Source organism: Pieris rapae, chromosome 17 (genome assembly GCF_905147795.1).
Source record: "Pieris rapae chromosome 17, ilPieRapa1.1, whole genome shotgun sequence".
In the NCBI taxonomy this organism is placed as follows: domain Eukaryota; kingdom Metazoa; phylum Arthropoda; class Insecta; order Lepidoptera; family Pieridae; genus Pieris; species Pieris rapae.
This window is the reverse complement of record NC_059525.1, coordinates 682206-697604: the sequence shown is the minus strand read 5'-3', so window position 1 is coordinate 697604 and position 15399 is coordinate 682206. Positions and strand designations below refer to the sequence as shown.

The following is a 15399-nucleotide window of genomic DNA, read 5'->3' as shown; positions in this document are numbered from 1 at the left end:
TTTGCTATGTGCCCCAACTCTGCCCCAAGCCCCCACCGCTGTGGGAAGCATTGTCTTGTACTTTTGATTGCTTTTTCATAATTTTATCGCGTCTAGCCAATGCTTATCTTTGGGGCTTCTATCATTTCCAAGTTGAGGTTGAAACGGAAGTAAGGAAGCTAAGTGATTGGCAGACTTCGTTTACTTAATAACTTTGCTATTCCTTGAAATACATAGTATATGTTCTGTTTGTTTAGCTGAGAGTCGGTTGTAAACCTTGTTGTCGCAATGGCGATTAAAAAGAGTGGCGGAGAGTTTATTGCCAGTTCTACTCTTCCTTTCTACGCCCTTGATTTGAGAACTGGCAGTTAATGTAAAATTAGAAGCATTCAATGTATATTTCTTTTTTGACGTTCATAAGTGTTCATTATGTTACCTACATGAATAAATGATTTTTGAGTCAAAACCAGTATGTGAGTAAGTATAAATCTATTGTCTCTGTCTGCGGGTCGGATAACTATGGGTGTCTTAATATATTAGCTTTTTGGGAGGGGAATTAGTGGTAGCAACAAAATTATATTACTTTGCAATAATTAATGAATACGCTGGTGAAGTACATAATTTTTCAGCAAGACCTTGAACAAAATTAAACGTTCATTTTATATTATTATTAAAGGGTATTTTTTCTATGAAATTATAAGGATTACGCCAGAATTTTTATGTAAATCCCTGACAAGGCGGACAGCCTACACCTGTGAATCCACAAGCAATTTGCATAATAGTGGCATAAAGTAGGTAACATCGTTTTCCTTTTGAATAAATGATAAAAGTTTTGATACTACGATTTAATCTTAATATAAACATTGTTTAAGTATTTTGTGATGAATTTTTATAGTTATAATGTGTAGAAGTTTTATGAATATTTTTAGCCTCTTTCAACGGCATTGCTATTTTAGGGTATATGTATAATGATTTAAACATTTAAATGAAATTAAAATTCAAATATCATTGATTCATGTAGGTAACATAATGTACACTTATAAACGTCAAAAAATAAATCAAGGGCGTAGAACGGAAGAGAAGAACCGGCAATAAAATCTCCGCGACTCTTTTTAGTCGCCAATTTTTTTCTTTTACACAACGTTGTAAGGAGCTGCAACCATTACACCATGTTCCAAACGACATCTTAAGTAATACAGAATAACAAAATAAATTAAAAACAAAGATTTGTCCTCTATCAGCAGGAGGCATTGCAGGAAAAGAGTTACTAGTGTTGAAACACATTCTTAAAAAAGCTCATCGTGAACAAACCAGGATAAAGAAATAAAATTAATGATGATGAAATAACGACAGGCATCAATCTGATTCATGGGTTTTGCATCAATTATTTATTTTTACTTCAAAAGAAACAGAGTATGATAGTAGTAAAGCCTGTTTTAGCTATTCCTATAGGCGTTAATGTATTACAATCAGCAAGCAAGTAGCAGCTGTCCAATCACACGGAAGCACGTTATTAGAGTACAGGGAAGCGTTGTTGTGTAGTGTTTTTTCAGCGTTCCTGATCATAGAATATTTAAGTCGCAACTTCACAAATTTATTGATTTCCATTCTTTTACTTTATGCCTACTATATAGTTATATGTGGCTGACATAGTCTAGCAACTCTTCTAGTCTAAATTCTATCTACTAATAACTTAATATTTAAAAAATATTGTAAGCTGAAGCAAAAGCAAGCAAATTCTTGTGTTGGTTTTGCCTAAAACCTAAAATTAAATGTTCAATCTCGTCAATGCCAATTTTTTTTATAAATATTACAAATAAAATAATTCTGATTTATTAAAAGTTTTAGTTAATGAAGTATTTCATACCTAACAAATACATTGGTTGAAGAAGTGAATAAATTTTAATGTTTTAAATCCAAAATGTATGTAATAAGTATTTTCGAATTGTTGGGCGAAAAAACCTGTCAAAATATGTTGCGTCCCGCAATAAATACAGAACACCAATTTATTTTGATAGTTTTCCAATTAAAATGTGTTATTTAGGCGATTAAAATATTTTGATGGTTTTATACGGGTAGCAAAGGATTTCATGTTATTTAAGTTAGTGTGATGTTTGTTCTAATATTTCAATAAGTATTAAATAAAATAAATAATTGATTCATCGCTTAGTTAAACCATTTAAACTTTACTTAACCATGAAAGTTATTTGTTCACATAGGTTTAAAAAGATAGGTTTTTATATTTGTTTACTTCAAGAACTGAACAGCCCAATATCTTTCCCGACTTTTTGGGTCTAAGTCATCATGCCAGTTTCAAAAAGATGTTTTCCTTTAACGGCTGAACGAATGTTAAATGCGCACATAGAAAAAAAGTCCATTGATGCACAGCCGGGGATCGAACCTACGACTCATGGATGATAGTCGCGCGCTGAAGCTGCTAGACCAACACTGCTATATTTGATTGTTGTTTGAAAAATTACCCATAAATTATGATACACACACATATGTTAATATGGTCATTTATAAACACACAGTAGCCTCAAAGGCCTACATGCATCTTGACCCATTAATACGAGAGAAGATTAAAGGCTAGACCAGGCTTTACCAATAATTCCAATTACAATGCAAGCATTCCCTGTAATGAGTCAGTAGCGCGATGCATTTCCCATTAATTGGGCCAAAGTACCTATGCTATGTAGCAGTAAAATTTGATTTTATTTTTGTTTATAAATTGTCTCTGCAAAATAAACATTAGGATCTAGATTTAGACTTCTGATTTTGATAAGTAATTTAAAACTTAAGTCTTATTCACTGAAAACTATATTTAACATAAGAAACTGTCCATGCAGCACTACATATTAATTTTTTTTTAATTTAATCACCGTACCAGTAGTTATCACAGCCATATAACGGGAAGTAATATTTTTTTAGAAACAAAGTTAATTTATGGTGAGGAAGGGAAATTAGACAATAAGATTTGACAACAGTTATAAATAAATTAACGGTTCCTTTTATTATGACATCTACCCGACTATATATGGCTAGTTGTGCAGATTTGTGAAGGGAACTTCTTTAGGCGCATGAGGGTAAATTTTTTACGGATGAAACGTCACGAAGCTGTGCAGCAGTGAGGAAGGGAGATTGAACTTTGATGAACTTAAGATGGCAATTCTGCCGTATAACGTCTTGTGCAATAAACGGCGATTTTTTGATTTGTTAATAGTATATAGTTCGTAAACAGTGTGAATACAAATATATAGAGTGAACATATACTGGTACATGATCATTTATTGGGGCTTTTACCTTAGTAATAAATAATTTACTTATATTATGAATCAAATTATTATTTAAAAATAACACTTTTTAAATTTTGAAATTAAAATTATCTGCTTATCATATAAAGAATTAAAAACACACATTGTCGTATCTATCTTAATAATTCTCATTCATAAAAAAGCAACGAATTGTAACTGATCGATCCAATGCATTATTGAGCGGGAAATATCGACGCGGACATAAGTCTATTTACTTTATGCCGAGCTATTTCTGAACTGGAACATTGTTTATGGAATTCTTAATACAGTTAGTCGAACAAGTGACATTTCGCGGTGAAACTATTGTCGTCGCAAAATGAATTGTATCTGTGAAATTGTAGCAAGCGTTTAATTTGTTTGATAGTTGTGAGTTATAGCGATAGTCCTGTATCTACGGGGAATTTCTACAAGTTTTTTTAACTACAATATTTTAATGGATATTCAGGTTTTAATTTTTTTGCTAACATGCACTACGTGAACTCACGTTTTACATTAGGTAAGATAGAGTAATTACTGATAAGTTCGTAGGCTAATTTTATTTTATAAATTGTCTCTGCACAAATATGCAATTTAACTTTCCGATCTAGCCTAGACTCACAAAATTTGAAACTAAACTAATTAAGTAAGAAAGGATTTTTAACATAAGAAAGTGTCGAATAACAGTTACTGTCTCTATTAAGGGGAAAACACTTGGTCCTTGTTAACTATTTTTCCGCTAACCACTTTTAGTTAAGAATACGTGCACTAGTAAGAAAGAAATATTTTCTTGTTGATAGAATTTTAATAAGTATTATCTTCGAGAGCGATACAACGAGTATAGCGGTATACAATTTTTCTACACGTACGTTTGTAAGTCTTAAAATAGGCCTGTGTTTAGGCGGTTGATACATTATTTTTGTATGTTTGATGCGTAAGCGTCCTTAAAACGTTTAACCTAACCGTACGAAGTCGTATGCACATAAATGAATGTACGAGTGAAAATGTGGCTTGAACGCATGACTTACTGCCTTAATAGTATATTAAATATAGGTCAGTTGGTAAGTTTATACGATGAAATAAAATAGAGATAGCAATCTCTGTGTCGATGTTAACAAAGGCGCAACAAAAGTGACGCTCACAATACAGTCCTAGACAGTTATTACATTCTTGAATAATGGCGAACAATGTGGCGAACCGAATTTAATCAACGGCTAAGACCTAGCGGAGTTAATATCGCGTTTATTGCTTTTTGTGAATATGTCAACGGATATTATAATATGAATGTGGTTTTGTAAAGCCGTTCCAAATTCAAAAATATTTTAAACGGCTTCCAAGAAAAGATTTTTTGATTTTATCGGTTTCCAAGAAAATCAAGAAAGTATGAACAAGCCTTAATGACAACATAATACTTGTAAAGCTGACCGAACATTTTTTTAGAAATTACTTCGTTTGCCTTTACACCTGAGGTCGCTGCTTTGGCGAGCTTAACTCGGCGTGAATGGGCATTTTTCCGCGGCTATCGCCAGATATCGCGACTGCTTCGGAATTGGCTTAGGCCGTCACGGAGTCACCTATAGCCTGAATGGCAGGACGGAAGCTCACTGGAGAAAGTAAAGTGGATACGAACATTCTCATATCACTAAATAAAAAAAAATTAAATCCTTAGATTTCAATTGTTTGTTATTTAAATTGTTTTAACTGCTGTAATCCCATTTTTCATCATTCTTCTAAAAGATTGACTCTAATCTAGTCAATAGTTTCCGAAGTGAAGTGAAATAGGTGAAATAATGTTTGAACCAACATTGCATATGTCCATTAAAAGAATCATTCACCCCACAATATACATAAATAATAGTTTCAATTAACCGATACTACGTTATAATCGGCTATATTTATTGATAAGCAAAAGTAGCTTGCCCATAAGTCCCATATATCCGTGTCTACAAATGATATCTTGTTAAATATTCATTACCAATACCACCGCAACTCGTTGCACAATACCTCGTTTAACTATTCACAGGTGAATTCTGCAAACAGCTTAAGGTTCAGTTTAGATTTTAAGCAATTTTGCGCTTAATAATTTAAAAGACATAAATGGCACAGCGCTGGTGCATTCCTCGCTGAACGAATAAGTATCGCAATACAGCGAGGTAATGCTGACAGCGTTAAAGGTACACTGCCATAGAGACCAAATTTTTGAAGTGAAACTTCTTTAGAATCGTTGTGATTTCAAACCGGATGCAACGAAAAAGCGACAGTAAAAAGAGACAGAAACATTAATTCATATGATTTAACGTGGGAGAAAATGAGATAGATAAACTTCTTTCGAATCGTCGTGATTTCAAACCGGATGCAGCGGTAAAGAGAGACAGAAACATCAATTCATCATATGATTTAACGTGGGAGAAAATGAGATAGCAGGCATTATACAGCCTCTCTTTACTGCCGCTTTTTCATTTGATCGAATTTCAAACTTTCGATGTTTTAGTTTTTCCCAAATTAAAAATTTATATTAAACTTATAAATTAAAATTTATCATTAAAATATACTGTTTTAAAAGAACACACACATTTAGATAATGGAAAATGATTAATTTATATATGATTAATAATAAAAAAAATGTTTTTGAAGGTTTCACTTCTACCATGTGTGAATTGCACATATGTTTTTTTATATTCTATCTGTTCTATTTATTAATTTTTAATTATTTTAATTATGACTAGTAGGTTAAGAAAATTGAAATACTTAATATATGGTTCCAATGATTGGTTCTAATAAACAATTTTATCATTAAAGACATAAAATGTATAGTTGCATCGTTATAAATAATGTACTCATCTTTCTCTGTTCATTACAGAGTAAACTCCATTTGCAAGAAAGAGTACGTTACTTAAGAACGGGGGCTTTCACTGATTTAGTTTTATAGAACTTAATCTATATTTTAAAGCTGATGTATTGGTCATGGTTAGAACTTAATTATTTTTCTTTTCACATTTGTATTAAATCTTTGGCTATATCTTAAGTACCTATATTTTTTTATTCTATATAATTTATGCTAGCTGTAGGATTACAAAGGGACGGAAGACGGGGGACTGTCTTAAAAATATAATCTATAAAAAATAAGTAAAAAATTAAAAGATCCAAGTTTAAATACTGTGTAAAGATACGTAAAACTAATGTACTAATTCATATTTGCACGATGTAACATTCGTCAATTATCGATACTGATGAATCACATCACTAGAATCTTTAGTACATGCATCACAATTCACAAGCATTTATGGAAGTAGGGCAGTGGTAACAATTACAGAACACGACTGTTGGTCTGTGGGAGCGATAGTTAGTGCATACGATATGTGATTTTTAAGAATGTTCACCGTAAACGTTACATTATCTGCTTAACATAGTCATTAAGCAGTGGAGTTTAAAGCAAGTTGATGTCCGTAAATGTAAATTTATACTATTGGTGATATAACATTATAGGTTTGAGCCTTAGAATGATTTTGTAATAAACAGGCAGGTGATCAATCCACTGTCTACACACCCCGTCGATTTTTTTGGGTCTAATTCCTGTTCTTCCACGATGTTTTTCTTCACGGTACGAATTGGTGTAATATAAAATTGGTGCACAGCCGGGCATCGAATCTACGAACCCGGGTTTGAGAGTACACATTGAATCCACGGTCAACGCTGGTCTCTGCTGCAAAAATTTATTAAGTAATTTAATTTAATTTTTGTAGGGTCTTTTTGCATCTTCTGCCGCATTTACCACGAATTGTTCACGCATTGTTGGAATAATACCTGCAGCTGAGTTTCATCAAACAACGTCAAGGCAGAATACTAAAAACCACCTATATCACCACGACATCCGTCATACAACTGAGCGTTTCTTAAGGCAGCAAGCTGTGTTTCGACCAGCAACTCAACTTAAGGACTTTTGAGAAAAGAACAATTCTTAAAAGGCCAGCAACGCAGTTACGAGCTATGCTCTGGCATTGAGAGGTATTGAGGCGGTATCGCTTAACATCAGGTGAGCTTCCTGGTCGTGTACCCATTATATAAACAAATATATAATATTTAGCCTTTTTTATTAGCCTTTATTACTAGAGAAAACTATAACACATTACAACTAAAGCTGTGTGCGAGGGTGAAGTGTTTATGTTCTATGTTCTGTGATTATTAACAGAACACACCTTTCATTTAACGTAACAACTTCAATTGTCAACATTTAGAGTACATTGGTTTATTATATTAGTGTTACGCGATGTACTCAATTATCACGTAGACAACCGCCAGTTGACATCGCAATTAATTCGTTGGTACACAAAATTAAATCTTGTAGACAAGAGCAGTATATTCGCACCTTGTAGTTAGTGAATGACTAAACAGGCTCCATATTTAATCCGCGCTGTATCGGTTTAATGTGCGGGAATACATGCATTATTCAGAACGCAGCAGAAACTTGGCGCAGTGTTCCGTTGCGCATAATGACGTCTGACTTGCCGCCATGATGGCGTTGCGCGGGAAAATTTGACAACTGACAGCTAATATGGGATATTATCAAAATCACGGCGCGATTCAATTTTCTTAATGTTCAGCAAGTTTTAAAACTTAAACAGTATTGTCTTTTATTTAAATAACTTTTACACATTTAAAGAAAAACACTTTTTTAACGGATTATAGATATGTATTATTATATTTAAACTTATAATTATTTGTACATAATTTTAAATTTAAACCGACGTTTCGCGTGCTTTACAGCGTGCGTGGTCACGGTGACTGAAGACAAAGGTGTTAAATGTCAAAAAGTATTACAGCTGCAGAAAATGTTGTGTTATCTGTATTTATTTCCCCGGAGTTGGTATCGACTAAAAGATGTAGGGTCGTAGGAAAAGGCTTTGTCTTCAGTCACCGTGACCACGCACGCTGTAAAGCACGCGAAACGTCGGTTTAAATTTAAAATTATGTACAAATAATTATAAGTTTAAATATAATAATACATATCTATAATCCGTTAAAAAAGTGTTTTTCTTTAAACAGTATTAATTGTAATAAAACTCACAAACACAGCGTCGCGGTTACACGCTTATAACTTCATATTGGATAAGCAAATCAGTGAAGCTAATTGGGTCAACTTTGTTTAGCCAATTTCAAATAAAACCAAGAAAACTATAGTTACGACTGGGACTTGGGCCAAGCAAAAAACTGTTATAAAATCCATGTAATTCATGACTGACCTATATTCCCCAATCGATACACATAAAGTGAGCGAAATTCGGTGGCCATTTATGTAAAATATCAACAACCACAACGCTCGCACTGTATGCTATGGTTAATAAATTAGGTCAAATGTTTGATTATGACTAATTAGATATCGTTATTATCAATTAATAGTGCAACGAGCTCAACCACAAAACTGTTCTAGATTTTGATACATGAAAATGTATTGTTTTATGCAAAAGTTGTCTAAGGCGTGTGGAGGTATGTATTAAAGAGATGCGCTCTCGAATAAGAAACTTTTGTTAAATAAAGCACCGCATTTCTCCCGATACAGACAAATAAACAGTGCAACTTGAAATTTCCAGTATTTCTTGAAATTCCGGCACGCTCTATCGCTCGCCTCCAGGGTCCGATAAATTAAGGTCAACAGGCAGACGGACACACGGTTTTTTACGGTCGATTCACCTGCAATTCACGTATTTAATTTAGCTATGAAGTTGCATCTCCCCTCTTCGGTAGACCACAGGGAAATCTAATGATTTAATACCGTTATAAAAAGTTGCGAGGATTTCGACGGTACCCCGGGGACTTGATTCGATACTTTTTCTGTGGCATTTACCGTTGGACCTTCCCTTACACAGTTTTGTTAACAATATATTTCGTAAATTATGTAAAGATACCGTACCAATAAGGACGAATCAAAAATTGTACAACATTTCTGCAACGTAACTCGTTGAACTTAAACATGTACCGTGTCAACTATATTTGTGTTGAATTCCGTACACATTAACTGAATGAATACTGTCGCAACGTACTAACTCAATTTATTTAACGAATGCCATACATTAGCTCGCTTCAGAACAATTCAGTATAAGCTTTACCGCTTGCCAAGTTTGCGGGTATCTCCCGAAATGTCAACAGTCACGCCAGCGCGACCATTCGTCGTTCAGGCGCCGAGCGAAGCGGACGTCTCATATTTATGTTATTAATAAATATGTTAATATCTCAGGTAAGTGGCGCGATTCCATTATTCATCAAGGAAGGTAGCTTAGTTGACATAGCCATGGATAGCGGCCATGCAAATTCAATCCGGTGAGATACGACGGAAATTATCATAATTGTAAGTGAGGTTTTTGTTTCTATACCTGCGGGGGAAGTTTAATCCGAAGTTTGCGCGACACTTTTAGTTTTATATAAAGCCGTCATCGCGGTGCCATTTGCAATTCAGATCGTAGGAAAAGGCGGACGGGGATCCGTTGCGCTACAACTTTTGCTGTCTCGGATTTGTTTGAAAAATACACAGGTTTCGTCTTTTTCGGTCGCCGGCGCCGCCGCTTTTTAGAGTTACGTAAATTGAATTATCTTTGCTGTGTAAACGGGCAAAGTTTCGCCTGCAAATTAGCCGCGTTTTAAATAATTTTTAAGGGAAATAGAAACAATCTGAAATGTAAAATGTTTTAAACTTGGGTTAGCGCGATATTGCAAACGAATAGTGAACTATGTGGAGTAACATACCGACACAGATATGACAGACAAGGCGATAGACACAACATTACCATACAAGCTTGTTTCCCAAAATAAAATATAAATAAAATTCCATCCAAATAATTTCACTGTAACGAGCACAAAATGGCACGTCAAACGTTTATCGTCATGTCTTTACAGCGTCATCAGTAAATAGAGGCGTTAAAGTGGCCTCTCGTAAATATTATGTCGGATTGGAAAAGCCTACCGATCCGTTTTTATGTCGATCCGCTATTTATGACCGGGATGTAGGATCAGACATAAAACTGAAGATTTAAAAGTTGTAAATGCAATTTACTTTTAGATTTGAGGAGCCTCGATACCAGTTGGAGTTATCTGCAATACGCTCACGTTGCGGATATATATTGATGTTACATCTATACTTGATAGTTTACGAACTTTAAAATAAAGTAGTTCTTGTGGTGCTTTAAGAACAAGTAACACATCAGTGATCCTTACGAAATTACATTTGGCATATAAAATACTTCTAAATATCCCAAGACTAGAACTGATAATAGATTTATTATTAAAATAGTGCTACGAAACCCAACAAAATGTAGGGTGAGAAATGAAAAAAGGTCTTAATTTTGAGACCCGCCCGCCCTCGCTGCCAATCAGGGCGGGCGGGCGCGGTTCACTTGTTTCCGCTACGGGTTTCTTTGAGATTTCCGCATCTTGACGTGAACAAACTCGCTGCATTCATCACTTTCTTGGTAAAGATTTGCTACGTTATAGACGCGACATGTTTTCTATATTTTTTTCTTGAATGTTTAATATTTATAGTACTTATATGTGATAGGTTTTTTTAAATATATATCTTAATAATTACGAATAAAACTATATATGCAATACTTTTAGGGTTTCTTTTATTTCGTTGACATATAATTAAATGTTTATACATCTCCTAATGTGTACTTTTTTTAAATACTTATAGATGCTGAGTATTTGCTTTACAAAGATGTAAACAAATAACTTGTTAAAAATGTTTTTCAAAAGTTGACCTGTCTAGTTCTAAATAAGTCTGTAGACTAGGCCGATATTGCGAATGTTTTAGCAAATGAAAGACGCCAAGTCGCGCCTGAAAAAATACTTTCAACCTCCATATATTACTTACTGTTGACTCACACTTTCGGTGCCTCCTCAATACCTCTACATATTAAACTTATATACGAAGCCTATTTTCAGACCTATAATGGAATTGAATCAACTGTTGTATGGGACTGTAAGAGCTTATATTATTTTTAACGTTACATACTGAAATTATTTTAATGGAAAGGAATGTACAAACCAACGAAGGTTCGCGTAACGCATTTAATTACTTTGAGTGTTCTGAGAAACATAATGTGTTTTTTATTATAGGAAAAAGCCAGATTTGCACTTTGAAATATTGTTACTATAATTAATAGAAGAGACAAATGTTGAGGAATATATTTTAGAGTATTACGCATTTTTTCTATGATACGCAAAAAATATAAAAGTACTTTTTTACAATATTTACCTTAAGTAGCAATGATCACGCATTAAAAATGACAAAAACTAGCTAGAACTAGCTGGAACTAGCTGGAACTAGCTGGAACTAGCTAGAACCTTATTAAGGCCTCAGATTTTTGTATCTGTTTCATGATCATTTGTTAATTTAATATATCCGTTCAGCCTCCTATGCCTGACACACACCGGCGACTTTCTGGGTCTAAGGCAAGCCGATTTCCTTACGATGTTTTCCTTCACTGATCGAACGCATGTTAAATGAACAAAAGGAGAGAAAGTCCATTGGTGCACAGCCGGGGATTGAACCTACGACCTCAAGAATGAGAGTCGCACAACTGCTTCACGCCTTAAGAGTCTACTGTTACATTCGATTACATTTATTTGAACGTAATATTAGGAATTCTGATTTCTGAATCTAAATCATACAAAATACAACTCACTACCCAGGGTTAAAATCTGACCCGAATCGAAGGTAAACGTCAAGAATTAGGCGAACATCAAAGTACCTAACAAGTTGTTTTCAATACGTTTTTGTACCACGAAAGTTTTAATTGGTGGATTAATACGAAGCTCGTTAATAACCGTACTGGTCGAAATACACGGTGGAATATTTCGTTTAAGAACGCACGAAAATGATTACAACTTCTCAATTCAATTCTAAAAAAAAATATGAAACTTCAGCTTTTTTCATCTGATCTCTATAAATGGTTTGATTTTATAATTAGGTATTTGTGGCTGAAAATCTTTTCGATAAAGCAGGAGAGGGTTTTTTATAGATAAAGGGCTAATGGGGAGGTTGTTACGAGGAAAACCGCCGCCCACGGACACTGCCAGAGGGCTCGTGAATGCGGCCTTTTAAGAATAGGCAGTTTCTTCTTGAATGACCTTAAGTGTAATTGGTTCGGATATACTTCAGTGGGCAGGTGGTTCCACATAACCTATGCTCCGCGGCACCCTATGAGCGCGGCAAAAACTGCCCTTATGAACTGGTAATATTAAATCTATCATTGAAATTATAAAAAAGAGTTCAAATTTGTTCTACAAAATGTACATATATACATGTAGTTCGTTTTAACAATGCGTTCTTCACAAAAATCCATTTTTTTTAAAGCGTTCACGCTGCAATTAATATCCCGTATATCAAACGTTATGTTACTTAGAACTCCAACGAAAACCGTTTAACAAAATTATCCTCGTTTTGTGCAAATATTAAAGCTCTGATTGAGTTGAAAACTTGAGCTACGGGGCCGTGGGAGGGGGGGTGTTCTTTGATTAGTGCCGCGGCATTCTGGTGACGCTTGATTAGTTAATTGTTTAATCTGTAGGACAAGTTAGTATGTTTGAAACTTGAAGACGGTATGGTCGTCCATAATGAGCGAATTGGGACTCGCGAAAGTACTACAATAGTTATATTTTCTGGAAAATTCTTTATTTTTAACTCACCATATTTAGCATCTCTTTCTCAAGTAACCAAGCATAGCTCACCTGTAAATAAAGAAAAAATACATTAAATTTATTTATTATTATATATAATTTATTATTTTAAAGTTGTTTAATAATAGTATTCCTAAGCGATAAAGCCGACTAAATGTATACCATACTTTCTTAATATAAATATAAAATACGTAAATATAAAGATTCATTCATTATCATTAATTGTGTTCTTGTTATAAATTTCAGATTAAGCTTGGAGCGGCAGCGTGTAATCGCAGTGTATGTAACGAGCCTTAATTTATGACGTAATTATTCGATATCAGAATTTGTGTGCGATAAAACAAGTAAATGGATTACTTAATACGTTATGTATGGGACTTCCGTTTGTAGGTGTTTATTTATTACTAGGGTCACTGTATTTATCACTACAACATTGAAGGTATGAACAATTTTAATGGATTTTATTGGTCCTACGAGACGGAATTTTAAATTTCTATACTCAAATGTTATCATATAATGTTCATTTAAAGCGAATGAAAAAGTAATGATTACGCTTAGCTCTTATAGTACAAGTAATTATCGTGATACTGTGGTAATTTATAACTTCATAGTTCATTAAATTGTCTAAGAAAATAAATAACTTGATAAAAAATTGACCTTTTTATTTTGGATATGGTTGACTTAGAACCCTATCCAAAGAAGGAGCACCAAGGAAGGAGCAGACAGTGTCTTGTGATACATTAATAAAGTAAAATTATTTTCTTAAGACTATACCGAAAAGTTATCACATGAAGAAACTGAACGGAGATATAAAATACTCTGCCTTGCCTTATAAACTTAAAATAAAAGAAGCCTAGAAAGGGTTAAAACCACAACTTATAGCTTCATTGAGAATAAAGAACTGTTTTTACTACACAAACACTTGTACAGAACATTACCACGACAAACATTTGTTAGTAAAATGGAATAACATCAAAATTACACCAACAAGGGGAGAGCCAGAAAGGATAAACACGATGAAAGGGTGCTATATCCGTAAAGAAAACACTTGTGAGTATGAGAATGGGGTCTATCGGCATTTTTGTACTTTTTGTTACTGTAAATTTGGGGAATATAACTTTATTTCTAATGTACAGTTACGCCGAACATGTGACGAATTTATTACTTAAACTATTTTATAGGATATGAACTAGAAAATAGTAGATTTTTGTTCACGTTTGAATGCTGAATTTATTATGGAGAGCTTTTGGTAATTTATATTAAAAATATGGCGTAAAGCAAAAATAATGTATTTATTTATTAACACTTCGTTACATTACAATATAAAAAATTAACATAATATTTAAATGAAAAGGAAAGGAACTGGCGGCCTTATCGCCTTCGAGCGATCTCTTCCAGGCAACCACTAAAAGTGGGAGTGTGCACTGTAAAAGTTTTAAAAGTAATACTAATTAATTCATTACTGTTTTAATCACGGAATTTACACAACCTATGCGAAGCACATACAGACTGAGTAAATTTTATTTATATATTATGAGAGGAAATATTTTAATTACTGTATCGAATAAACTCAAAAACAACGGGGCCCATTTCAATTATTTTTTCACCATTAGAATGACATTACATATTTTAATCACATAATTTTAGGCTATAAATGTCTAGGCGTACAAAGACCGACAGATCGCTACTGCGAGAATCATTTAAAAAATCTGCCTTAAATGAATTTCGAAACATTATACAGTAAAAGCCTAAATCCCAACAATAGCTGTAGCATTAATAAAACTTTGTGACTTATTTTTTTTATTTCAGCTTTGTTTTATTGACAGGGGCTGAGATGGGACAATTGAATATAATGACATTTCATTTTTCCCCGCGTCATACAAATAAATTAGATTTCTGTTTGCCATTTTAACATTTTACTGTAAAAGTTTGTTAAGATTATACGATTTTGGGTAAAATATCTTGAAATATTTACTTAAAATTCTTTCATATTTACTTAGCTGATGTTAGTTAAAAGCTTTGAGTATTTGTGCTTTTTATTATATTTAAAATTCTTTCATTCGTTGGTATTTTAGTACTGTGTACTGTGTGTGTGTGGGTTGGAGTTTGAACGAATGATCCTAAAATAAATACTTATACGAGTATGCGCACATAGGACGTCCATTTGTGCACAGCCGGAATCCAAACCTCAAGAATAATATAAGACCTCATGAATGAGAGTCCCACTCTGAAGCTACTAACCTGCTTTATTTTAAAGGAAAAAATCTTAATATTTGAAGACATGTAAGTCTATAAATAAATAATTAAAAAACATACTGTAACTAAATTAACAATTATGTAAGTTCTAAAATTTCCTGCAAGTTTATTTATTAGTAGTTTTGATACCATAATATACAGGTTGTACTCCAGAAGGAAATTGCTTGGATATGTACGTGTCAAAAGTCGAGCGTTATTTGGCAAA

At 33.6% G+C, this 15399-nt stretch overlaps 1 protein-coding gene across 7 annotated transcripts in view; it reads right to left on the bottom strand.

The window, feature by feature from the left end:
- Positions 1 to 15399, bottom strand: part of LOC110998329 (teneurin-m) — a 198803-nt gene that overhangs the window by 76236 nt on the left and 107168 nt on the right. The window contains exon 1 of one of the 7 annotated variants that reach the window (XM_022266902.2): positions 12948 to 12989. The exons of the other annotated variants lie outside the window; for them this stretch is intronic. The gene's annotated coding sequence lies outside the window, so the exon portion shown is untranslated. Of the gene's footprint in view, positions 1 to 12947; positions 12990 to 15399 lie in introns of those variants that run through there. 7 annotated transcript variants of the gene reach the window in all.